The sequence below is a fragment of the Delphinus delphis genome, chromosome 2, assembly GCF_949987515.2.
Source record: "Delphinus delphis chromosome 2, mDelDel1.2, whole genome shotgun sequence".
Lineage (NCBI taxonomy): Eukaryota > Metazoa > Chordata > Mammalia > Artiodactyla > Delphinidae > Delphinus > Delphinus delphis.
In genome coordinates, this window is record NC_082684.1 from 4,739,649 (window position 1) to 4,765,207 (window position 25,559).

A 25,559-nucleotide genomic window follows, 5' to 3' on the forward strand; every position below is an offset into this window, starting at 1 on the left:
TGTACAACATAGTGAATACTTGAGAAAAAAAACTCTCAAAGACATGAATTTAATTACTGTATTACTCACATTGGTCTATAGAGCACAGGACCGTGCAAGATGCTTAAACCCACCAGCATGCGTCCATTCTGAGGAGTACAGAGCAGAGCAGAAAAAAAAAAATTTGAGACGTTCTCTGAATTGGTCCTGGTTTTCTTCATTTTATTTACTCAGACATGAAAGTATTTATTATTTTCCATAATTTATACACATATATAAGCATAAATATAAATATAATATGATCCTTAGAAAAATGATCCTAACATCTTTCCATAAGACCACTTCAAAGAGAGGCAACAGATTATATTTCCTTTTTGATTGGACCTCAGAGTTTCAGACACAAAGTAGTCATCGTCCATGGCTCATACTCCACCAACGGTCATCACTGGTCCATGCCTGAGCCTCTGTTTCTTCATTCTCATGGACATTTTCTATGACTGGTGTTTTGGATTACATTTCACACTTTTAACAGTGCAGTGAATACCCTTAAAAAAAAACTTCTTAAACACAAGAACTTAACCTTTACTCACATTCATCTCTAGGCTCTTAACACACAGAGGAAACCATAGAAAATGCTTGAATCAGCTTGGGTGTGTCGTTTCTGGGGAGTACAAGATGAGGCGGATGATTAAAAATCTAGACCTTTCAAAAGAAGATCCACATCAGTCTTTGTTTACATCATTTCATTTACAAAGGTATTTATTAATTTTTCCGAATATATGTACATATGAGATATATACCTATGAAACAAGATTGACATCCTCTACTGAGACAGACCCAGGCCTATAAAACTAGGTATTACTTATCGAGGTCAGTGTCTGTATGATCCTTAGGAAAAGAGGGAACACCGTTGGTCCATTTATTTCTTAACATGCATCAGTTTCCTCAGTTTATATTAATAGTATTTCTTGCCTCTCATGTATATTCATAGGTGGGCAAAGCATCATCCTCATTTTTATTTATTTGTATTTTGTTTTTTGGCTCTATCATTGATCGATTGATATTAATAATATATAAATCCATGAATCCAAAATTACAAGAACAGTATCCTTGTAAACTCTTAACATCGATCCACAGGGTCATTTGTGAGAGAGGAAACAGATTAGATTTTGTTTTGTGCTGGACCTCAGACTTCCAGACATGTGGCATTCATCGTATAAGACTCCTAGGTCATCAGACATCATCACTGATCTGGGGTTGGGCCCCTTTTTCTTCATTCTCCTCTACAGTTGTTTATACATTAATTCATCAACCTACTAATAAAAATTAAGTAAATATATGTGAATTACAAAAATGCAAGGACAAGAACCTTCAGTATCCCTGTCATTTATCTTTAGAATCATTGCCTAATTGAATATACCTCTTCCATTAATCATCATTGTTGTAAAAACAGATTAATCAACATAATGTTTCAGACACTTCCAATTTAATCGCTGGACCATAGTTGGTCTTTTTTCTTATATTTAATACATTTTTAATTATTACAGGGATACCCTGAACAAATCACCCAAACCAGGACAAGAACTTTGATTATTACTCACACTGGACTTCATGCTCCTACACAGAGATGCTCCCATGAGCTCCTGAGTTCAGGGTCCTCTTTCTGAGAAGTACAAAGCAAAACAGATATAACAAGATCAAGACATTATCTCCATGGTTCTGTGCACTCCACCTTACATTTAGTCAATCATGCAGTAATATGTTAATCTGGGATAATACTTAACAAATTTCCTCTTTAAAAAATGAATAAGATCAGACTCGCTATGGACTCAGAATAAGAACGTCTCTATCAGCATGAGCCAAAGAGGTAAGGCACTCGAACCACTCGAACCACTTATTTTTCGTAATGGCGTTCAGTATTCTCAGCACGTTTTAACAGTTTCCATCGCCTTACCCCATATCTCAAGAGTGCATGTGCTTCATGTTCAGCGTCCTCGCTTTTTTATATTTGTACACTGATTCTTTAATTGATCCATTTATAATAAAAGAATCAAAATTCACAAAAAATAGTCAAGAAAAGAGTCCCTTTAGATTCCTGAAATCAGTCTATAGGATTTCAAGCAGAGGCAACAGACTATATTTCTTTCTGATTGGACCTCAGATTCCAGAATGAAGTAGTCATCATCCACGACTCATACTCCACCAGCGGTCATCATCGATCCACATGTCAGTCTCTTTTTGCTCATCCTCCTGTACATTAGCTCATTAATTAATTTCTTATCCACTGATATTAATTTTTAAAACCCCATGATTCACATAAAAACAAAGAATAAGAACCTTGGGGCTTCCCTGGTGGCGCAGTGGTTGAGAATCTACCTGCCAATGCAGGGGACACGGGTTCTAGCCCTGGTCTGGGAAGATCCCACAGGCCGCGGAGAAACTGGGCCTGTGAGCCACAATTACTGAGCCTGCGCATCTGGAGCCTGTGCTCCGCAACAACAGAGGCCGCGATAGCGAAAGGCCCGTGCACCACGATGAAGAGTGGCCCCCGCTTGCCACAACTAGAGAAAGCCCTCGCGCAGAAACGAAGACCCAACACAGCCATAAATAAATAAATAAGATAAATTTAAGAATAAGAACCTTGACTATTTTACTTCTGTCCATAGAATCATTTATCACATTGATATCTCTCTTTCATTAATTACTCTTACAATACCATAAATTGATTAATAAATACTATTGGGAATAATCCCATATTTATCACTGGCCACGGATGGCCAATAAGTACACTTTTTTAAAAAACGTTTCGAATGAAGACATGAACGTTATTACTCACATTGGTCTCTATACACCAAAGACGTGGAGACAACCAGAGAACGTGACCATGAGAGAATTTTCCAATCAGCTCGACTGGTCCATTCTGAGGAATATAAAGCAGAGTAGATGATGTTTTAAAAACGAGACCGGGCTTCCCTGGTGGCGCAGTGGTTAAGAATCCTCCTGCCGATGCAGGGGACACGGGTTTGAGCCCTAGTCCGGGAAGATTCCACGTGCCACGGAGCAACTAAGCCTGTGTGCCACAACTACTGAGCCTGCGCTCTAGAGCCCACGAGCCGCAACTACTGAGCCCATGTGCCACAACTACTAAAGCCCGTACACCTAGAGCCCGTGCTCCACAACAAGAGACGCCACCGCAATGAGAAGCCTGCGCATCACAACGAAGAGTAGCCCCCACTCGCCGCAACTAGAGAAAGCCGGCGCGCAGCAACGAAGACCCGACGCGGCCAAAAATAAATAAATAAAATAAATTTATAAAAATGAGACCTTGTCTGAATGGATTTTTCCTTTTCACAATATATTCGTCCAGTCCTTTAGGTAGTTATTACTTTTTCATAATTTAGATTTTACCTCTTAACAAAAGGAACAACCTTAAATTTGATACTGACCTAGAAAATAAAATTGACTCTAATTATGAATCTATATGATCCTTAGCCAAAGAGGTGACACTCTTGATACATTCATTTCTAAAGAGGCATCAATATTTTCAATTTTTATTAATAGTAATTCTTGCCTCACCACAAATGCTCACAGTTGAACAATGCTTCACTCTCTTTTTATCTGTTTATTTATTATTTCTTTAATGGTCCTTTATCTATTTATTGATACTTCTTCAACAGTAATATCATTCATCCATTCATTAACAATAATAAATTTAATCAATGAATCCAGGGTAAGAACATGGTCTCTGTATATTTCTAATATCTGCCTACAAGATCATTTCCAACACAGGTATTTGATGAATTACGTTTTGTGTTGGACCTCAAAGTTCCAGACACATATTATTCATCATCCACAACACATACACCACCAGTTGTCTTCATTGGTTCAGGTTTGGCTGTCTTTTTCCTCCTTCATTTATCAAGTAAATCATTAATTTATTAATAACCATAAAATAAACACATAATTCACAAAGTCCAAGAATAGGATCCTTGCATATTCCCAACATCTGTCTATAGAACTATTTCACACATGGACTGATTCTCTTTATTAACCAACCTCAATGGTGCACAATACTGATGACTCAACATAATGTTTCATATCATATTTATCATTGGGCCATAGTTAACTTTTTTATTATGTTTAATACTTTTAATAATTCAATGAATACCTTTAAACAAATGACCCAATCTAAGATGACAAACTTGACCATTACTCACCTTTGTCTCTTTCTAATACAGAGGCAATAGGACAATCTTGATCACAGCAGAAGCTGAAATCAGCTGGGGCATCAATCCTGAATAGTACCAAGCAGAGCAGGTGATAAAAATTTTGATATTCTCTCCATTGATCCATACTTTCCACCATTCATATACATAGTCATTTAGGTACTTATTAATTTATGGTAATATTTATTTGTTTTTTCCTTAATAAAACAAACATCAAGCTTGCAATAGACTCAGATCAATAATTGACTATTACGTATCACTGTCTATATCATCCTTACTCAAAAATGCATCATATACTTGATCTGTTAATTATCCATTCTAACTTATATTAATATTATTTCTCTTTACTATGTATTTAAGTAATGAACAGTACTTAACCCTCTTCATCTTTAGTCACTTATATACTTGTTTATTCAGCCAGTAACATTTTATAATAATATTTTTAAAAACTCGTGAACCACAAAGAATAAAACAAGGTTCCTATATATTCCTGACATCTGTCTATAGGAACACTTCCAACGGAGGAAATGGACTAGATTTCTTTTGCTGGACCGCAGAGTTTCAGACACACAGTATTCATCATATACGACTCATAGGCCATCAGTCATCATCAATGGTCCAAGCTTAGACTCTTTTTCTTTATTCTCATCGACATTTGTTTACTGATCACTTTATTAATTCATTAATAATAATAAAATAAATATCTGTGAGTCAAAAAACTCAAGGACAAGATCTTAAATACTAACTTCTGCCTATAGAATCTTTTGCCTCATGGAATGTACTTATTTCAATAATCATCCTCATTGTGGCAAATATCGATTAATCAACACAAAGTTTCATGTCAATTCCATGGTAATCATTAAGCCATGTTTGGCCATCTTTGAATATATTTAATAATTTTTAGTATTACACTGAATATCCTAGACAAACCACCTAAACCATGAGAGGACTCTGTTGTTCACATTGGTCTTCATGATCTTACACACAGGGCCATCCATGGAGGTCCTGATCATGGCCAAATACGTAAATAGGTTCCAGTGTATCCATTCTGAGTCGTAAAAAGCAGGAGAGATAATAACAACATTGAGATACTCGTTATTGATCCACACATTCCACCTTCATCTAGTCAGTCATTTAGGAATATCATAAATTCAGGTCATATTTCTTATTTTTCTCTTAGAAAAAAGAACAATATCAAACCTGGTACTACCATAGAATAAGAACTTCGACTGTTATTCATTTTCTAGACCATTCTTAGCCAAAGAGGTATGACATTTGCACCATTTACATTTCCAAATGAACTTCAGTATTTTCAATCAATATTAATAGTTTTTATTGCCTTACCACATATATTAAGAGTGAATATGCTTCAACCTCTTCATCTTAACTTATTTATACTTACACTTATTTCTTTGGGTTATTTTTTTAAAGTAAAATCAAAATTCATGAACACAAAACAAGAAAATTGCTCTTTTATTTTCCTAATATTTGTCTATGGTGTAATACCAAATAGAGGCAACAGATTATATTTCTTTTATTTACTGAACCTGAGTTTCAGACATGTAGTATTCATCACCCATGACTCACATGATATCAGTCATCATCATTGGTCCATACATGGGCCTCTATCTCTTCATTCTCATCTGCATAAGTTCATTGATTAACTCATTATTACTAATATTAATTCTATTCCACACTTTTAACAATACAGTGAATATCTGAGGAAAAAGAGAAGCTCTCAAAGACATGAATTTGCTTACTGCATTACTCACATTGGTCTATAGAGCACGTGACCATGAAAGATGCTTAAATCCACTAGCGTGCGTCCATTCTGAGGAGTACAGAGCAGAGCAGATGATAGAAAAAAATTGAGACTTTCTCTAAATTGGTCCTTGTTTTCCTCATTTCATTTACTCAGTCACAAAGGTATTTATTATTTTCCATGATTTATACACATATATAAGCATAAATATGAATATAATGACATGATCCTTAGAAAAAGAGCTAACACCCTTGGTCCATCCATTTATTAATATGCATCAGTTTCTTCAATTTATATTAATAGTACTTCTTGCCTCACCACATATACTCATGGTTGATAAGGCTTCATTCTTGTTTTTATTTAGTTATACTTTGTTTATTGGTTGTATCATTGATCTATTTATATTAATAACATAGAAATTGATGGATCCAAAATTAGAAGAACAATATCCTTGTTTATAGGGATGATTTGCAAGAGAGGAAACAGACTAGATTTTGTTTTGTGTTGGACCTCAGACTTCCAGACACATGGTATTCATCGTATATGACTCCTACGCCACCAGATGTCATCATTGGTCCAGTTTTGCGACTCTTTTTCTTCCTCCCATCTACTTCTGTTTAGTGATTAATTTATCAATTTACTGATGGTAATTAAATAAATACCTATGAGTCACAAAAGCTCAAGGACAAGAGCCTTCAGTATCTTTATAATTTTCTTTAGAACCACTGCCTAATTGAGTACACTTCTTTCATTAATCACCCTCGTCATTCTAAAGATAGATTAATCAACAGAATGATTCATACATTTCCAATTTAATCACTGGACCATGGTTAGTATTTTTTCTTATAGTGAATATTTTTTTTAATATTTCAAAGAATACCCTAAACAAACTACCCACGGTAAGATGAGACCACTGACTATTACTCACGTTGGTTTCCATGTACAGGCAAATTCAGAGACTGTTGACCAAGACATATGTTTAAATCAGCTAAAGCGTGTCCATTCTAAAGCACAGAATGCAGAGTAGATGATAACATGATTGAGATGTTTCCTCTACTGATCTTTGTATCTACATTAATTTTCAGTGATTATGTTATATATGAATTGAGTAATATATAACTTTTTCCTAAGAAAACAAACCACATTGAACTTTCTACTAACCCAGAGTAAATACTGGCCATTATTTATATTATCTATAACATCCTTAGCTAGAGGAAACACCCTTGAACCATTTATTTCTTAACTGACTTAGTGTTTCCATATTTATTAATATTATCTCTAGCCTTAAATTTCTTCATAATTGGACGATGCTTCACCCTCTTCATCTTATTCATTTACATCTGTACATTGATTCTTTATTGATTCATTTATTATAATAGAATCAAAATCCATAAACACAAAGACCCCTGAGCATGAGCTTTATAAAATAAATCCTAAATCTGTCTATAGGATCATTTCCAACAGAGGCAATAAACTAGATTTCTTTTTTATGTTGGACCTCAGAGTTCCAGACACGTATTCATCATCCACGATGCATATGCCACCAGTGGTCATCATTGCTCCAGGCTTGGCCTCTTTTCTTCCCCACTCTCATCTACCTTTGTTTAGTAATTAATTCAACAAATTCTCTAATAGGAATAAAATGGATACCTATGAAGCACAAAAAACCTAGAACATAGGCCTTGAATCGTTTAACTTCTGTCTATAGAATCGTTTACTACACTCATATATCTCTGTCATTAATCACCCTCAAAATTTCATATAGGAATGAATCAATATAATGCTGCATTATTAATCAATGGACCATGTCTGGCATTCTTTGCTTATATTTCATACTTTTCAAATAGAGTGTTTACCCATAAAAACTCACATTTGTTTCTATGTGCCAAACACAGAGACAATCAGACATCTTGTGACCTTAGATGAATCCTTAAATCAGCTCCAATGTATCCATGCTGAGAAGTACAAAGCACAGAAGGTGATTTTTAAACACTGAGACCTTATCTGCATTGACTTTGCTCTCCACATTTCAGCTATTCAGCCTCTTAGGGATTTATTAACTTTCATAATTTACAGTGCTTCACTTATTCATATTTATTTGTTTATATTGAGTGACTCTTTCATTTATCTGTTTATACTAATAAAATCAAAGTTCTTGAACACAAAAACCAAGAACACAATCCTTGTATGTTACTAACATCTGTGAGTATGGCAATTTCCAACAGAGGAAATAGACTAGATCTCCTATTGTGTTGGACCTCAGAGTTCTGGACACATAGTATTCACCATCCATGACTCATACACTACCAGTGGTCATCATTGGTCCAGGCTCAGCCCACTTTTTCTTCATTGACTTCTACATTTCTTTACTGATTAACTTATCGATAAAGCAACAATTGTAAAATAAATATCTATGAGTCAAAAAAAACTTGAAAATAAGACCTTCGAGAATCTCTACAAACATATGGACACCAAGGGGGGAAAGCGCGGGGGTGGGGTGGGGGTGGGGGGATGAACTGGGAGATTGGGATTGACATGTATACACTAATATGTATAAAATAGACAACTAATAAGAACCTGCTGTATAAAAAATTAATTAAATAAAATTCAAAGAAAAAAGAATCTCTAACATCTCTCTATAGAATCATTTGCCTCCTTGAATTTACATTTCGCTAATCACCTACGTGGTTGCAAATATTGATTCATCAATGTAATGTTTCATGTCAGTTCCGTATTTATTAGGGGGCCATGCCTGGCCTTTTTTATTATATTTAACTATTTTTTAATATTACAGTTAACGTCCTAAACAAACCACCAAAAACAAGACAAGAACTTTGACTATTTCTTACACTTAGAGTTCACGATCATGCAAGACGTTTAAGTTGGCTTGGTGCGCCCACTCTAAGAAGTACAAAGCAGAGAAGATTAAAAAAAAAAAACTGAGATATTATCTTCATTAATCCTTGTATTTCACCTTCGATTACATCAGTAATTTAGGTATTCATTAATTGGGGGTAATATTTATTGATATTTCCCTCAAAAAAACATCAAACTTGCCACTGAGCCAGAATAGGAATAATAATTATTACTTGTACTTTCTATAGAACCATTAGCCAGAGAAGTATCATAAAATCATGTCCTTCTTAATTGAATCAGTGTTTTTAACATATATTAACAGATTCTCTTACTTCATGACATTATCATAATTGGATAATGCTTCACCCTCTTTATTTATTTGTATACAGTTGACCCTTGAACAACACGGGTTTGAACTGCATGGGTCCATTTGTACATGGATTTTTTTCAATAAATATAGTACCTGTATTTTCATTTTAGGGATCTTTAAATTAACTAAGTGTGGGAAAAATTTGTGTTTGATTAGAGATCACAACATGCGGTATCAAAAGAACCAGGGTTTGAGTCCTGATTCTATCCAAACTACTTAAGATTCCTGGCCTTGGGTGAGTCATTTATCAATTCCTTTGCTTCTGAAGCAGAGATAGCCTTACAAGGACTTTCGACTGCGTGGGGTTACACCACGTTGTTCAAGGGTCAACTGTATTTACTGATTGATTCTTTCATTGATCCACCTGTAATAACAGAGTCAAATTCCATAACAAAAACTAAGAACAAGATCCTTGAATATTACTAACACATGTCCACAGGATAATTTCTAACGGACGTATGGTATAGATTAGATTTCTTACTGGGTTGGACCTCAGAGTTCCAGACAAGTACTCATCATCCATGACTCACACCCCACCAGCATCACCATTGGTCCAGGATTGGCCCTCATTACCTTCAATCATGTCTGCATGTTTTTATTGATTAAGTCATCAATTCACTAATAATAATAAAATAAATGCCTGGAGGTCATAAAAACTTGAAACAAGATCCTTGAATATCTCTAACATTTCTCTATAGAATTACTTCCCACTGACAATATATATATATTTCATTAATTGGCCATAATGTTTTCTATATAGATTAATTAATACAATACTTTATATTGACCCCATTTTACTGTTTGAATGTGACAAAACCATGTCTTTATAGAGGGAGGTTTAAATCAACTGTGACTCAAATTAAAATTGATAATACATTGTACATTAATTAATTAATTGAATAATTAACTGTGAAAATAAATAAAATGGTCTTTCTTTTTTCTCCTTAATTGACCACAGATGTACTGAATTGGCCCACACATGATCTCCATTCATTTAATTTGTACATGTAGCCATTTATTCCCTTCCAATAACAGAGTTAACACCCATGACAAACCACCAAACCAGAAGCAATTACTTTGACTGCTACTTACGTAAGTTTCTATAGTCCTTAATTGAATCGTTGTGCATCCATTCTGTAGAGTACAAAGCAAATATGAAAATAGACAGATTAGATTAGGTAGATAGATAGATAGATAGATAGGAAAGGCTAGATTCAGATTTTTCTAGTTGACTTCAAGTCAACAACTGATGAGCAATAAACCTTAAGTGCTTGTTGTATATTAAAACTCTCCATGGTATATTGCTTGATTGATTGAATCAAGTATTAAATGTAACGAATATAATGAACACCTCTGAAAGCAACACCAGACAAAAGAATAAGAACTATGTGTGTCCCCTACCCAGTCAGGTAAGAGCTCCAACAACTTTCTAAATGAACCTTTCTTGGAGAGAATCGGTTAATCTGAGTCTTAGATTCGAGCACATTCTCAGCAATTGTCCATGCTTGTCCCATCTTTATATATGTATGTATGCATATAGCTATACATGGAGTCATTTTATCTTCCATTTTTTTAAAGTAATTGCACCAACAAGCCAGGAAGAGAAATCCTCTCTAAATATATTGACCGTTTCAAAAATTAAGAGCCTAGGTCTACTTTTTTTACCTAGAGAGCAACCGTTAGAACTGGATTAATCACTCTCCTTGTTTCATAACACATGGTCCTCACTGGGTCATGCGTTACCTTCTTTCAAGGAACTGATTAAAATATTAACTTATTCCTTGATATATTTATAATAATAACATTAATACTTGTGACTCCACAGAAACAGAACAATATTAATGCCTGTGCATATGCTCACTAGGCACAGAAAAAAGATCAGATAATTTTTTCTTGTTCTTTTTTTAATTAAAAAGTAGAAGATCATTGAATTAATCATAACTTGTCATGTGACATTCTCAACATAGGTCCAAGTATAAGCCCACTCTCAATTATGTAGTTATTTAATCAATAATTAAGTAAATGTTTTGCCCTTCTCTTAATAAAACAAAAACCAACAACCCAACCCAGAAAAACAACATGAGCTCTTACACCCATTTATCGAGATGCTCTTTACTCAAAATGGTCAGCTTCAATCAATTTATTTTACTGGAACTCAGTGCTTCAGAAATGTATTAATAATGATTTTTATATTACATATATTACATTACATTCTCCCATATTTGGACCAGGAATAAACCATTTTGTCCTTATTCATGTATACTTTCTTGATTTATTCATGCATTGAGTTACTGAAAATACAATACTCAGAAACCCAACCACAAGAACAAACTCTTGAATATTTTTAACTCCTTGAACAAGTTCATTTCCTGTAGAGATAAAGAGGAATGAATCTTTTTGTAATGGACCTCAGAGTTATAGGGTTTAATCAAAGTCCTTGACTTCAGACACCCCAGGGTACTCATCATCGATCCAGGCTAAGCAATCTTTTTGTTCATTTATACCTTTGCTCATTGATCCACCAACAGTAATAACATCAATATCCATGAATTTAAAAAAAGTCAAGAACAAGACCCTTGAATATGACCAACATCTGTGTATAGGCTCTTTTCCCATAAACTAGATCTTTCTCAATAGATGAGATCTCTTTTTGTAGTGGCCCTCATTGAGGTATGTATGGATCAATTATCATCCTTGTTTTCTATGCTTCCCCTTCCAGCTCTCTTGCATCTTCCTAATCTAAATAATTCAACAAACACTAATGAAAAATTCACTCCAAGATCTTTTGACAAGATCTTTTGACTATTATTATTTTAGTTTAGTCATTAGAATCCTTACCCACAAAGGTAACAGTCAAGATCTTCCTCAAAACAGACTGATGAAAGCAGCCATGGTCTTCATCCTGTGGAGTCAAATGCCAATGATCAAAAGAATGAACAGTCCAGAATTAGATTGATTTAAAAGGACATTAGTTGCGTGGTACTAGGTTAATCATTAAGTTGATTCAAGTGTCATTTTCATCACTGACCCGAGAACAGCACTCCTTTTTATTACTTGATTTAACTATTACTTATAAATAATATAATGAACACTGTTGAATTCATCACTCAAAAATAAGAACTATGACTATTGCTCATATCTGTCTATAGACCCCTACCCACATAGGTAAGAACCTAGATAATCTTTTTTTAATGGTCTCAATTTGTGTAGAAATGGTTGAATTTAAAATCTGTGATTTAGGGCATAGTCTCACCAAGGTCTATGCTTGACCCTACTCATATATTAATTCAATTGTTCATTGTTTTATTTATTCATTTATGGAATTATTCATGGAATACTTGATCATATATTCAAATATACAAACACACGCACACACAAAGTGATAAACCCATGAAAAACCCAGAACAGAAATGATCTTCATGTAAATGTCTATATGTTCATACCTAAACTAGGAAGAGAGGATTAGTAGTATACATAAAGATTAGTCATTATTCTTGCTTCTTACTGAGCCATGTTTTCCTCCTTTTAGACTATTGACTGTGATTAGGACTTCATCTACTTACATGTAAGAATACATCGATATCTAGGAATTAACTAACATTAGATAGGAAACTTGAATAATATTTATTATCTCCATATGTCTATTTCACTACACAGAGGTTTGAAAACTAGATTCTTTTATTATTTTTAATAAAACTCAGTGAACAGAGTTGGATTAATAATAACTCTTCTCATAAGGCACATTCTGAAGATGAGCTTTGCTCATTCTTTTTTCAATTAAATAATTATTTAACAAGCATTTATTTATGTAATTTTTCCCTTCTCTAAGTAAAAACAACCAACCAGCAAACAACCACCTACATCAAACAATAATTCTGAATCTTACATACATCTGTATACATATTCCTTCCAAAAGAAGGCAAACAGCCTTTATGTATATATTTCACTGGAATTTAGTGCTACAGAAACATATAACAATAATCCATGTTTCATTACATACTCTCATAACTGGTCCAGGCCCAGCTTCTTTTACATTTACCCATCTTTACATTTCTTCATTTATTCATGCATTGATTTACTTATGAAAATCAATCTATACCCAGAAGGTGTGGACGCCTGTCATCAAGACACCTGAATATTCTGAACTTCTGCCTCTACACTCATTTCCATAAAGGAAAAAAAAGAGAAGGCCACTTTTAAATGATGGACCTCAGAGTTACAGATGGCTTTAATCAAAAGTTTTGATTCAGACACCCTCCAATCTCATCATTGGTCCAGGCTCGGCACTCTTTTTCTTTGTTATTTATACCTTCATTTTCCCATGAGTCACAGACTCCCAAGAACAGGATCCTTGATATAACTATGATAATTGTCTCTAGACTGATTTCTGACAGAGCTTTCAGACTAGATCTAAGGGTAGCCTTGCTTCATCTCAGTACCATCGCAAAAAATGACCCATGATTGGGCCATGTTCATTTAATTCACCCAATTTTAAACATGCTGTAGTGAACATCCAAAAACCACAATGGTGCCCTACATCTAGAACACACACAGTAAGTTCCACCTTCTAAGAGCTTCCTCTAAACAATGAATAGGCTGGATCTCTAACAATATGGAAATGCTTAAACCAACTGCAGTGCAGAAATAATACGAAATAGCAAATGGTTCTGAAAATGAATTAAATACCTTTCATTTCTTTTTAAAATGAATCTCAGAGGTGCTGAAATGTGTTCATTCTACTCCTTGGCCCATAACACATTCTTCACTATTGGTCCCTACTTGGTGTTCTTGGGTTTGGTTTTTATGTATACAGCCTTTTGTTCTCTTGAACTACCTCAGTGACCACACATGAACAAACCATACGAACAAAACACAGAAACTTTGATTGTTACTTACATTGCTCCTTACCTACAGAAGTAACAGCTAAGGTCTTCATCATTGGACAACGACTGAATCCAACGTGGAGTGTTCATTCAGAAGGAAAAGGCAGATTTTTAAAAGAATGAAAAGTGTAAACTTAGATTTTTAAAATAGAAGTTAGTTCTGCATTACTAGATTAACCAGAAACATTGGTTTGTGTCACATTTTCATCAATCCATCCAACAGTGGTATCCTTTTCATCTATTGACTTAATTTTTAGTGTGAAATAAAATAATAAAGACTTCTTAAATGTTTTTATGAAGGTGTTTTAATCTATCACCCAATATAAGGACTATAACTATTATTAATATTTGTCTATACCCCTACATAATCGCAAAAAGGCCACATAATTTTTTTAATGGGGAAAACTTTTGCAAAATGTGATAAATTTAAATTCTTATTTCAAAACACAATCTGACCCCTTGGTGACATATACTTTAACTATGTACTTATTGATTAATTTATTCACTCATTTATTTAATAATTCTCAGCATAATTTAATTATCTAGACTTTTTTTTTGAAAGGAAGTACAAACTGATAGAGCCATCTGCTATTCAAAACTAAATACTATTACATGCAACTTTCTCTACCAGCAATGACCAAAATGGTAGCCACTGGCCACTTATAGCTTGAAATGTGCCTAGTGTTACTACGGAACTAAATTTTTATTTTTGGCTGTTTGAATTTAAATGTTAACAGCAAGATGTGTTTAGAGAGTGGGGTCTATATGATCCTTCCTTAAAGATGGAGGGGCTCAGATCTTTTTTATTTAAGTGGATTTCTAGGCAATAAAACAGGATTAATCATGCTCCTTCACATATTACATATGCTCCTAACGGGCCCACAGTTTGTACTCTTTTAAATAATAGATTGAGATATGAAATTATGCTTTTACTCACTTATAATAACAGCACCAATATTGGTGAAACCTAAGAACACTTGACAAAAGCACTGAGAGACACTAAATCTATCCATTTGATGATTACTCACAAAAATCATCAACAACGTGCATTTACTTTTTTAAAAATAAAAATCAATGAACACAAGAGGATTCATAATTAGTATATTCTCATGCTTAGACCTTTTGTATGTTTCAATAACTATCTAATCATTTGTATTTTATTTTTTCATTATTGATTATATTAAACTACTACTTATTAAATATGTTATATTAATATGTTTATCATGATTTGTTATATTACTATTGAATATATTTATTATTATTATTGTACAGTTATGTAAATATTCTTAAAATAAGACATACAACCAGAAGCTCACCACCAACCAAGAACAACACTGATGTTCACATATATCTATGCTCCCAAAGGAGGAGTAGCCTTGGTCTATTTTATTGAACTCAAATTTTCAGAAATGTATTAACAATCATTTTTGGTTCATAAGCTCCTTTCATAATTGGACAAGGTGTAGCCCTCCTCTTTATTTATACTTTATTTATTCATACATTTATTTACTTACAATAATACAATCCATATTCATAAACAACAAAAGGTCAAGAACACAATCCTTGAATATTTCTGACTTCGTAAGCACATTTCCCAAAGATGCAACGGACCTCAGAGTTACAGACTGGGTTTAATCAAAATGTTATTCAGATGCCCCACGCATACTCATCATTGATCCAGACTTGGTATTCTGTGCCTTTGTTTGATATATTGTTCTTGACTTATTCATTGATTCATTAATAATAATACAGTCAATGTCCATTAATTAGGAAAATAAAACCAAGATCCTTGAAGATATGAATATGTCTGTGAACATTCACTTCCTACAGAGCTAGAGAAGTAGCTCTCTTTGTGCAATGCAGCCCAGCATTGAAAATGGGAGTGAATCCATTTCCTTGCATCATATCAGTTCCATATTAGCCATTCGTCCATGCTTGGACCTCCTTCACTTAACATCCATATTTTAAAGATGAACAATGAACTTCCATTTTATACCACAACTAAGAAAAATGCAAAATTTTCCATTTTTGTATATTCTCCTCCTCAGTGGGTTCATGGTCTATAACAATACCAATGGAGAAGTTTATATCCACTGTGGTAAAAAAATTAAATGGAATATTAAAATTTTCTGAAAGTGAGTGAAATGCCTTTCATCTTGTTGTCCTAATAAATTCAGTCATGCTGAAATGCTGAAACGGAGTAATCATAATTCTGAATTCCTAACACACTTTAATCATTGGTCATCCACCTTGAATTGTTTGTGTATGCAGCCATTTATTCCCTCAAAACATCTCAGTGGATACCCATGACCGAGACCCCCAAGTAGAACATGAACTTTATTACTTACACAGATCTCTTCTCTCTTTATCCAAAGAGGTAAAACTCAAGATCTTTGCCATGGGCTAGTAATCAAATACGGTAGAGTTGTTCATTCTGAGCAGTAAAAAGCAAATTTTAAAAAGAATCAATCTACAATTACCCATTTTTAAACATCAAGAATCAGGTAACAATAATCCTTGGTTTGCATTCTATTCTCAACATTTGGAAAGAGAGAGTTCTACTTTATATTTATTAACTTGTGCAATTCTTAATTTTAAATAATACAACGAACACCACTGGATCTAGCAGTAAACAGAAGAAAAATAACTATAATTATTAAGAATATGTCTCGGGGCTTCCCTGGTGGCGCAGTGGTTGAGAGTCCGCCTGCCGATGCAGGGGACACGGGTTCGTGCCCCGGTCCGGGAAGATCCCACGTGCCGCGGAGCGGCTGGGCCCGTGGGCCACGGCCGCTGGGCCTGCGCGTCCAGAGCCTGTGCTCTGCAATGGGAGAGGCCACAACAGTGAGAGGCCCACGTACCGCAAAAAAAAAAAAAAAAAAAACAAGAATATGTCTCTCTACTGACTACCCACGAAGAGCCAAGATCATCTTTTTTATTGAACTTTATTTGTGTGGCATTGGATACATGGGAGATTCAACTCACGGCACAATCTCACCAATGGTCCAAGCTTTACCCTACTTAATATATTTACTAATTCACTCACTAATTCCTTTATTTAATTACTCATGGAATAATAAGACCATCCCTTTATTTTTCTAAAAGAATTCCAAAAAGCTTAAACAATCATCAAAACAGAACTGAAACACTATTATTTACAAATGTCTATGTACACCGTTGGAAAGGCCTGTGACTCTTTATCTTCCTGCGGACATCAGTTGTGGAAAACATGATGAATCACAATCTTTACATCCAATTGCATGCTTTCCATTGAGGTGATATTGACTGACTTTTTTGAAAAATTGATTGAGATACAAATGTATACATTTGTTCACTTATAATTAAACTTCAGTATCTGTGACCCACCCACACTGGATAAGCACCTTGAATAATATTTACATTTGTCCTAATGTCATTACCCAATTGAATAATATTTACATTTGTCCTAATGTCATTACCCAAAAGAATAGCAAACTGGTTCCTTTAATTTAAGTTTGTTTGTATGCAACATAAAATTGCATAAAAAGATTGAATTAATCACAAATGTGGCTGAATAAAAGAGTCTCATCATCATTCAATGCCTTCCCTCCCAATTACACAGTTTATTCAATCAACTATTTATGTAAATGTATTTCTCTTTCCTTAATAAAATGATCGATTGGCAACTCGCCTCCACACAAAACAAAAACATTGAGTTTTGTGTGCAAATGACCATATGCTCCTTACAAAAATGATAAGAGCCTTGACTATTAATTTACTGGGACTAAAAATCTCAAAATTGTTTTCGTAATTATCAATGTTTCATTGCATGCCTTAAAAAGTACTACACATATATCTCTCTTATTCCTCATTCACTGATATATTTCTTTATTCATAGGCTAAATTTATTCTAATAATGCTATTCATACCCCAAACCAAAAAGCCTGAGAATAAGGTGCTTGTACGCTCATTTCCCACAAAGAGAATAATGAGATGTCTCTTCGTTATGGACCTCAGAGTTGCAGATGGGCTTAATCAAAATTCTTGTTTCACAAACCCCATGAGATTCATCACTGGTCCTTGCTAGAAAAATTTTTTTCATTTATTGATTAATTTTCTGATGCACAAATAATACAATCACAGAATTCCAAAAACAAGATCCTTGAATTTTAGGCTCTCACCCTATAGAGCTAATAAACGACATTTCTTCTATAATGGAACTCAAACCTGCACGTGTGGATGGATCAACATCCCGGCTTTGTATCAAACCCACATTCAGCATTGCTTCCTGTGTGGCCCTCTTTTATTTAATTCATCTGTATGTCAAAGATGGTTCCATGAAAAACAATGAAACCACCATCTGAATCACCTCTGGGCTGCCCACAAAGAGTTATCAGCCCCTCTACCCATATGCAAATGGTGAAATCAACCATGGTAGAAAATAGAAAATAATATTAAACAGCTAGGAGAATAAATTAAATAACTTCTATCTGCTTTTAAAATGACCTCAGTTGTGCTGATTTAGATTAAACATAATTTGGGGTTTGTAACACATTCCCATCATTGGTCCATACTTGAAGTATTTTATATATTTCATGTATGTAGTACATAATTATTACTTTGGAATTCTTCAGCTAACACTCATGAATAAACCATTCAAACAAAGAATGTGAACCAAGGGACTTACTTATATTAGACTTTATGCTCCTTGCTTGCGATAACAATTCTTTATTAAATGATTAAATCAGCTGTCCTGTGTTCACTCTGGGGACGAAAAAAGCAGATTTAGACTAGATTTCAATTTTTTAATTATTGTTAGCCAGGCAGAACTAGATAACAATAAACTTTGGCTCAAAAATGTAATTTTTTTACTAATCCAGTATTGAATTCTTAGTTATGAATAATATAATAAACATTATTAACTCCACCACTTAGCCCAAGATTAAGATCTGTAATGATTACAGATATCCACGAATATAAACATCTGTTAAGTACATGGTTATTTAATAGATTTTTGACTGATGCAAACACTTTTCCTTTTCCTAATTAAAAAATAGCAAACTACCAAAACTCAAAACATTGCCTCCTGACCACAGATACTCATATGCTCCATGTGAAAGAGGATTGCAGACTAAACCTGTTCATTCTACTTCAGAACTGTATTAATATTAATACTTATTTTATTGCACTCTACTGATTGCTCCATGAGCAAATCTCTTCGTTTTTCAGATGTACATTTCTTTCTTCATTCATGCACTGATTCACTTGCAATAATACAATCCGTATCCATGAACCACAAAAGCCCAGGAACAAGTTTATTGCCTTTTCCTAACTTCTACTACTAGTTAATGTCTACAGAGAATATTTACTAGTTCTCTTTCCACAGTGGACCTCAAAGTTACACAGAGCACTTAATCAAAGTTATTGACTCAGATACCTCCCCCAATACCCATCATCGACCCAGGCATGTCTTTCTATTTCTTCATCCACTTATGCCTTCTTGAACTGATTCACTCGTTCATGAATTCACGAATAATTATACAATCAATTACCTTCGGTGACGCAAAACTAAGAACAAAAGCCTTAAATACAACCAAGATCTGTTCGTTGCCCCTGTTCATGTAGAGTGAATAGACTCAGTCACTTTTCACTGTGAGGCTCTGTTTTACATGTAGGGATTAATCAACATGCTTGCTTCATATCAATCCCTTACTTAAGATTAGTGCCCACCTGCTACTCTTTCACTTGATTCGTCCTTACATTAAAGCTAGTGTAATCAACAACCACAGACCTATCATCTTAGCCCACAACTGACAAAAATGACATCTGCCATCTTCCAAAGTACTCCAGCCTCAAAGAGTTAACAACTGAGATCTTAATCAATGAAGAAATGGATTCAGCAAATGTGGCAAGAATATTAAGTAGGAAGTTAAACTGCTCTGAAAATACGTGAAATGCCCTCCATCACTTTAGTAACGGTCCTTAGTTGGGCCGGGTCAAATTAATCATAAATGTTAGTTTATGACACATTCCAATCATGAGCTGGTAACTGGCATTCCTTAATTTCATGTACTATTTAACTATTTATTTTATTGAAATAATTTAGTGGGATCCCATTAATAACCCCCATTGGAGCTTAGAACACCAACATTGATGTTTCCTTATTTCGGTCTTTAAGCTCCTTAGTCTCAGAAGTAAGGGTCTTCACCTTTAGAGAATGATTAAATCAGATGTGTGGTGTTCATTCTATAAAGAAAAATAAGAGCCTATTATCAAAAACTATAGAGTTAGCTTTTTTCAAATTGCTATAACACATTCTCATCATTTTCCTAAGAATGGCACTCTTTTATTTACTTACATTTTACTATTAAATTATATGAATACCACCGAATTCATTGTTCAACACAAAATTAAAACTACAATTACAGATATCTGACTTTACCTGCTACTTACATAGGAAGAGCCAAGATCATCTTATTGGACTTCTGCAGAATTGGACATATTTAATATGTTTCATGGTACCATCTCCCCAATCCTCCACTATATGGACTTATGGATTCATTCACCTACTGATTCATTTTATTTTTCAAAGAATAATATTATCATGTCTTTATTTTTCTAAAGAAAACTCAAAATGGTTAGACACTAACCCAGAATCAAATTACTGGAACTTGGAAAAGTTCAGGTGTACCTTTCAAAGAATAGAAGAGCTTAGAATTTTTCCTAGAATATCTGACTCAGAAAACAAAATGAGTCAGTATCCTGATATCAAAACATGTGTTCTGAATTGGTCTGTGGTTTGCTGACTTCCTAAAAAATAGATTAAGATATAAAATTATACCTTCTTTCTCTTATACAAGCATATCAGTATCTGTGATCTTATCCACTAGACAAGAACACTGAACAAAATTTATGTCTATCTATGGTCATTGCCATTGAGAATAACAGACTTGCTTCTTTTTTTATTGTTTTAACAAAAATCAATGAAAAACAGGATTGGATCAATTAGAAGTGTTGTCTTACAAAACATTCTCATCAGTGGTCTCTGGCTCTCAATTAAGTGGTTATTTAAACAAGTATTTATACAAGTAAATGCATTTGCATTTCCTTAATACCACAACCAGTCAGCAACCCACCACCACCACAGAACAAAAACTCTTATATACAAATGACCATACATATACCACTTTCCAGAGCAGTAACAGTCTCTACTATTAATGTATAGTAAAGAGTCAGAGTCTCAGCTAGATTTTAATGACAATCCATGTTTCGTCACATTCCTTAATAATAGGTACATGACTTATTAGATTTTTAAATTCATTGATACATTTCACTTATTTATGGCTCAACTTTATAATAAAAATACAATCCATCCCCAAGAACCACAAAAGTACAAACACAAGGTACCATGTGCTCATTTCCCACAGAGGGAATAATTTAACCATGTGCCTCTTTGCAATGGACCTCAGAATTGCATATGGATTTAATCAAAACTCCTGTTTCAGATACCCCATGGAACTCATCATCGATCCAGACACGTTGTTCTTTCTGTATTTACTTATTAATTGATCCATGAATAACAATATAATCATAAAATTCCAGGAACAAAATCTCCTTTTATAATGGACCTCAGAGAACATGTGTGATCAATCAACACCCATGCTTCATACCAAATCCACATTCACCATTGGTCCATCTGGGTGTTACTTTCATTTAGTTTGCCCATGTCTTAATGATGGGTCAATGAAAAGTGATGAAAGCACCACCTTTAATCACTTCTCAAACACAGAGTCTTCCATGGGCTTGTGGGTTGCCACACAGTTACCAGCCAGTGCTATACCGATATGGAAATGTTTAAGTCATTTGTGGAGGAACATAAAATGTAGTATTAAGTAGTTCTAAAAATGAATGAAACGACTACTGAATTAGACTGCTGAATTAGACTAAACATAATTTTTGATTCATAACATATTTCCATCATTGGTCCATATTTGGGATTTTTATTTCCTTTATACACATTGATTCTTTTGAAATACCACTAAGTATTTGTGAACAAATCATCCTACCCAAGGATAGGAACTTCAATTCTTACTTATTTTTCTCTAGGTTCTTAACTCACAGAGCTAACTGCCAAGATTTTGCTTCTTAGAAAATGAATAAGCGTGCTGTCCTGTGGTCATTCTGTGGAGGAGGAAGGAGAATTAAACTAGAATTTAAGCGTATTTTAGTTACTTGGAGCTAGGGAGTTATAAACTTCGGTCCTTTTTAATTAATCCAGTATTCGACTTTTACTTTTAGATACTTTTAGTTATAGCCACTGTTGAATTCACACATAAGAATAAGAAAGATATTTATCAAAAATATCTTTATAGGGGGCTTCCCTGGTGGCGCAGTGGTTGAGAGTCCGCTTGCCGATGCAGGGGACACGGGTTCGTGCCCCGGTCCGGAAAGATCCCACATGCCGCGGAGCGGCTGGGCCCGTGAGCCATGGCCGCTGGGCCTGCGCGTCCAGAGCCTGTGCTCCACAACGGGAGAGGCCACAACAGTGAGAGGCCCGCGTACCGCAAAAAAAAAAAAAAAGTATATATATATATATATATATATATATATATATATCTTTATAGTTTAACAGTTTTAACAGAATAAAAGATAATTTTAATGGATGCTACTTTTGCAGAATTAGGTACATTTAAATCTTTATTTGGGTACCTTTAAATCCAATAAGAGGTTAATATCCAACATATACAAACAGCTCATACAACTCAACATAAAAAAAAAAATTAAAAATGAGCAGAAGAACTGAATAAGCATTCTTCCAAAGAGGAAAAGCAGGCGGCCAACAGGCACATGAGAAGATACTCAACATCGCTAACCATCAGGGAAATGCAAATCAAAACCACAGTGAGATACCACCTCACACCTGTCAGAATGGCCATCATGAAACATAACACAAATAACAAATGCTGGCAAGGATGTGGAGAAAAGGAAACCCTCATATACTGTTGGTAGGAATGTAAAACATGGAAAACAGTATGGAGGTTTCTCAGAAACCTAAAAATAGAACTATCATATAATCCAGCAATTCCACTCCTGGGTATATATTCAGAAAAAAACCCACTAATTTGAAAAGATACATGCACCCAAATGTTCACAGCAGCATTATTTACAATTGCCAAGATATGGAAGAAACCTAAGTGTCCATGAACAGATGAATGGATAAAGAAGATGTGGGGTGTGTGTGTGTGTGTGATGGAATACTACTCAGCCATAAAAAAGAATGAAATAATGCCATTTGCAGCAACATGGATGGACCTAGAGATTATCATATTGATATTAAGTGAAGTCAGACAGAGAAAGAAAGTATGAATCTAACAAATACAACAAACTAGTGAATATAACAAAAAAGAAGCAGACTAGCAGATACAGAGAACAAACTAGTGGTTATCAGTGGGGAGAGAAAAGGGGGAGGGGAAATATAGGGGTAAGGAATTATGAGGTACAAACTATTAGGTATAAAATAAGCTACAAGGATGTGTTGTATAACACGGGGAATATAGTCAATAGTTTATAATAACTATAAATGGAGTATATAACCTTTAAAAATTGTGAATCACTATATTGTACCCCTGTAATTTATATATTATATATCAACTATACTTCAGTTTAAAAAAAACAGAAAAGGAAAGAACCCATAATCTCATTTTTAAAAATTCTTATTTCACATTCTCAGTGATGACTCTGCTTGATTCAATTTTATATGTTCATTTATTTATTTACTTAACTACACATGGAATGATTAAATTATATGCTTATTATATGAAAAAAGTCAAAATGGTAAACCAGCCAGTAATCCAGAACAGAAATATTATTATATGCAATGAATTATATGTCCCTTATCAAAAATGGGAGTAGGCTAGGAATTTTTTCTTTCTATAAACATCTGTAGCAAAAACCCTAACTAATAATTATCATTGTCTCATAAAACATGGTCTTCCAATGATCTGTGCTTTCTCTTATTTTAAACAATTAAGATAGGATTTTATTTACGCATTCAATTATAATAATACATCAATATCTATGAATGCAAAGACACTAGGAATAAATCCTGAATGATACAAACATCTGTCTATCCACTTGTTAGTCACAGACATAACAGACTAGATCATGTTTGGGCTGTTAATAAAATTTAGAGAACACAATCTGTTCAATCCTAATGTTTTTTATATGACCTGTCATCAACATATGTCCATAACTGCTTCTCATTCAATGAGCTTCTCGTTCATTTATGTTAACGTCTCCTGTTTCAAAAACACCAAAAAAACAAAAAACTGGATGCAGCAAAAACAGTACTTGGAGGGCAATTTATAGCATTGAATGCATACATTAGAAAAGAAGACCTAAGTGTTTGCTGACAGATGAATGGATAAAGAAATTGTGGTATATATATACAGTGTAATATTTTTCAGCCTTAAAGGAGGACATCCTGTCTTTTGCAACAACATGGATGAACATGGAGGACATTATGCTAAGTGAAATAAGCCAGATACAGAAAGAAAAATCCTGAATGATCTGACACATGGAATCTAAAAAAGATGAATTCACAGAATCAGAGACTAGACTACTGGTTACCAGAAGCAAGGAGGTGGAGGAAATAGAAAGATGTTGGTCTAAGGTACAAATCTGCTATTATGTAAGGTAGGTAAGTTCCAGAAATCTAATGTACAGCACGGTGACCATAGTTAATAAATATATTGTATACTGGAAATTTGTTAAGAGAGTAGTTTCAGATGCTCTTATCACAAAAACAAAAAAGCAAAATATAAAAGTGTGTGAGATGAATATGTTAATTAGCTTGTCTGTGGTAATTATTTCTCTCTATATATATATGTACATCAAAACATCATGTTGTACATCTTAAATATATACAATTTTTATTTAAAGAAAAAAAGAAATATGTAAAATCAGTAATCTAAGTTTCTGCCTTAGAAAACTAGGAAAAGAACAAACTAAATCCAGAGTAAGCAGAAAAAAAGACATAATAAAAATTAAAGCAGAATCAATGAAACTGAAAACAGAGAATCAACAGAGAAAAATCAATGAAACAAAAAGCTGTTTATTTTAAAAGATCAATAAAAACAGTAAGCTACTAGCCAGGCTAAGAAAAAAAATGAGAGGACACAAATTACTATTATAGAAAGTCTAAGGAGAAAGCACTACAGATCCCTGGGACATTAGAAGAATAGTCACAGAATGCTGTGAAATCCATGCCCACAAATTTGATAACCTAGATGAAATAGACTAGTTCCTCAAAAGACACAATTTGCTAAAATCCAAACAAGAAGAAATAGACAATATGAATAGGCCTACATCCATTAAAGAAATAGGTCTATGATTAATAACCTTCCAAAACAGACAGCACCACACCCAGGTGGGTTGTCTGGTGAATTTTACCAAATATTTAAGGAAAAAATTATAACAGTTCTCTTAAAGACTTATTTATTTAT

The 25,559-nt window shown here is 34.0% G+C and overlaps 2 long non-coding RNA genes, 15 other non-coding genes and 1 pseudogene across 17 annotated transcripts; all 18 read right to left on the reverse strand.

Moving 5' to 3' along the window:
• Window positions 1-70: 70 nt before the first annotated feature.
• On the reverse strand, window positions 71-3,011 carry LOC132419415 (uncharacterized). Its single transcript, XR_009518196.1, has 4 exons — window positions 2,816-3,011; window positions 1,581-1,642; window positions 570-640; window positions 71-128 (listed from the first exon to the last, which is right to left on the reverse strand). It is a non-coding gene; the product is annotated as an uncharacterized lncRNA (long non-coding RNA).
• On the reverse strand, window positions 358-432 carry LOC132421373 (small nucleolar RNA SNORD113/SNORD114 family). Its single transcript, XR_009518633.1, has one exon. It is a non-coding gene; the product is annotated as a small nucleolar RNA SNORD113/SNORD114 family (small nucleolar RNA).
• Window positions 1,159-1,233, reverse strand: LOC132421398 (small nucleolar RNA SNORD113/SNORD114 family). Its single transcript, XR_009518653.1, has one exon. It is a non-coding gene; the product is annotated as a small nucleolar RNA SNORD113/SNORD114 family (small nucleolar RNA).
• On the reverse strand, window positions 2,130-2,202 carry LOC132421390 (small nucleolar RNA SNORD113/SNORD114 family). Its single transcript, XR_009518647.1, has one exon. It is a non-coding gene; the product is annotated as a small nucleolar RNA SNORD113/SNORD114 family (small nucleolar RNA).
• A 781-nt stretch (window positions 3,012-3,792) lies between the features above and the next one.
• LOC132421387 (small nucleolar RNA SNORD113/SNORD114 family) lies at window positions 3,793-3,867 on the reverse strand. The gene has a single exon (XR_009518644.1). It is a non-coding gene; the product is annotated as a small nucleolar RNA SNORD113/SNORD114 family (small nucleolar RNA).
• Window positions 3,868-4,751: 884 nt separating this feature from the next.
• Window positions 4,752-4,826, reverse strand: LOC132421378 (small nucleolar RNA SNORD113/SNORD114 family). Its single transcript, XR_009518639.1, has one exon. It is a non-coding gene; the product is annotated as a small nucleolar RNA SNORD113/SNORD114 family (small nucleolar RNA).
• A 920-nt stretch (window positions 4,827-5,746) lies between these two features.
• Window positions 5,747-5,819, reverse strand: LOC132421409 (small nucleolar RNA SNORD113/SNORD114 family). Its single transcript, XR_009518664.1, has one exon. It is a non-coding gene; the product is annotated as a small nucleolar RNA SNORD113/SNORD114 family (small nucleolar RNA).
• Window positions 5,820-6,471: 652 nt separating this feature from the next.
• Window positions 6,472-6,546, reverse strand: LOC132421365 (small nucleolar RNA SNORD113/SNORD114 family). Its single transcript, XR_009518627.1, has one exon. It is a non-coding gene; the product is annotated as a small nucleolar RNA SNORD113/SNORD114 family (small nucleolar RNA).
• A 913-nt stretch (window positions 6,547-7,459) lies between these two features.
• LOC132421375 (small nucleolar RNA SNORD113/SNORD114 family) lies at window positions 7,460-7,531 on the reverse strand. The gene has a single exon (XR_009518635.1). It is a non-coding gene; the product is annotated as a small nucleolar RNA SNORD113/SNORD114 family (small nucleolar RNA).
• A 688-nt stretch (window positions 7,532-8,219) lies between these two features.
• Window positions 8,220-8,294, reverse strand: LOC132421367 (small nucleolar RNA SNORD113/SNORD114 family). The gene has a single exon (XR_009518629.1). It is a non-coding gene; the product is annotated as a small nucleolar RNA SNORD113/SNORD114 family (small nucleolar RNA).
• A 1,384-nt stretch (window positions 8,295-9,678) lies between these two features.
• LOC132421386 (small nucleolar RNA SNORD113/SNORD114 family) lies at window positions 9,679-9,749 on the reverse strand (annotated as a pseudogene).
• A 189-nt stretch (window positions 9,750-9,938) lies between these two features.
• On the reverse strand, window positions 9,939-16,510 carry LOC132419417 (uncharacterized). Its single transcript, XR_009518198.1, has 4 exons — window positions 16,425-16,510; window positions 14,102-14,142; window positions 12,032-12,095; window positions 9,939-10,327 (listed from the first exon to the last, which is right to left on the reverse strand). It is a non-coding gene; the product is annotated as an uncharacterized lncRNA (long non-coding RNA).
• LOC132421421 (small nucleolar RNA SNORD113/SNORD114 family) lies at window positions 11,596-11,668 on the reverse strand. The gene has a single exon (XR_009518674.1). It is a non-coding gene; the product is annotated as a small nucleolar RNA SNORD113/SNORD114 family (small nucleolar RNA).
• On the reverse strand, window positions 13,397-13,470 carry LOC132421406 (small nucleolar RNA SNORD113/SNORD114 family). Its single transcript, XR_009518661.1, has one exon. It is a non-coding gene; the product is annotated as a small nucleolar RNA SNORD113/SNORD114 family (small nucleolar RNA).
• LOC132421414 (small nucleolar RNA SNORD113/SNORD114 family) lies at window positions 15,682-15,756 on the reverse strand. The gene has a single exon (XR_009518667.1). It is a non-coding gene; the product is annotated as a small nucleolar RNA SNORD113/SNORD114 family (small nucleolar RNA).
• Window positions 16,511-18,061: 1,551 nt separating the features above from the next.
• On the reverse strand, window positions 18,062-18,136 carry LOC132421431 (small nucleolar RNA SNORD113/SNORD114 family). The gene has a single exon (XR_009518682.1). It is a non-coding gene; the product is annotated as a small nucleolar RNA SNORD113/SNORD114 family (small nucleolar RNA).
• A 1,304-nt stretch (window positions 18,137-19,440) lies between these two features.
• Window positions 19,441-19,518, reverse strand: LOC132421432 (small nucleolar RNA SNORD113/SNORD114 family). Its single transcript, XR_009518683.1, has one exon. It is a non-coding gene; the product is annotated as a small nucleolar RNA SNORD113/SNORD114 family (small nucleolar RNA).
• A 1,995-nt stretch (window positions 19,519-21,513) lies between these two features.
• LOC132421427 (small nucleolar RNA SNORD113/SNORD114 family) lies at window positions 21,514-21,588 on the reverse strand. The gene has a single exon (XR_009518679.1). It is a non-coding gene; the product is annotated as a small nucleolar RNA SNORD113/SNORD114 family (small nucleolar RNA).
• Between the last annotated feature and the right edge of the window lie 3,971 nt (window positions 21,589-25,559).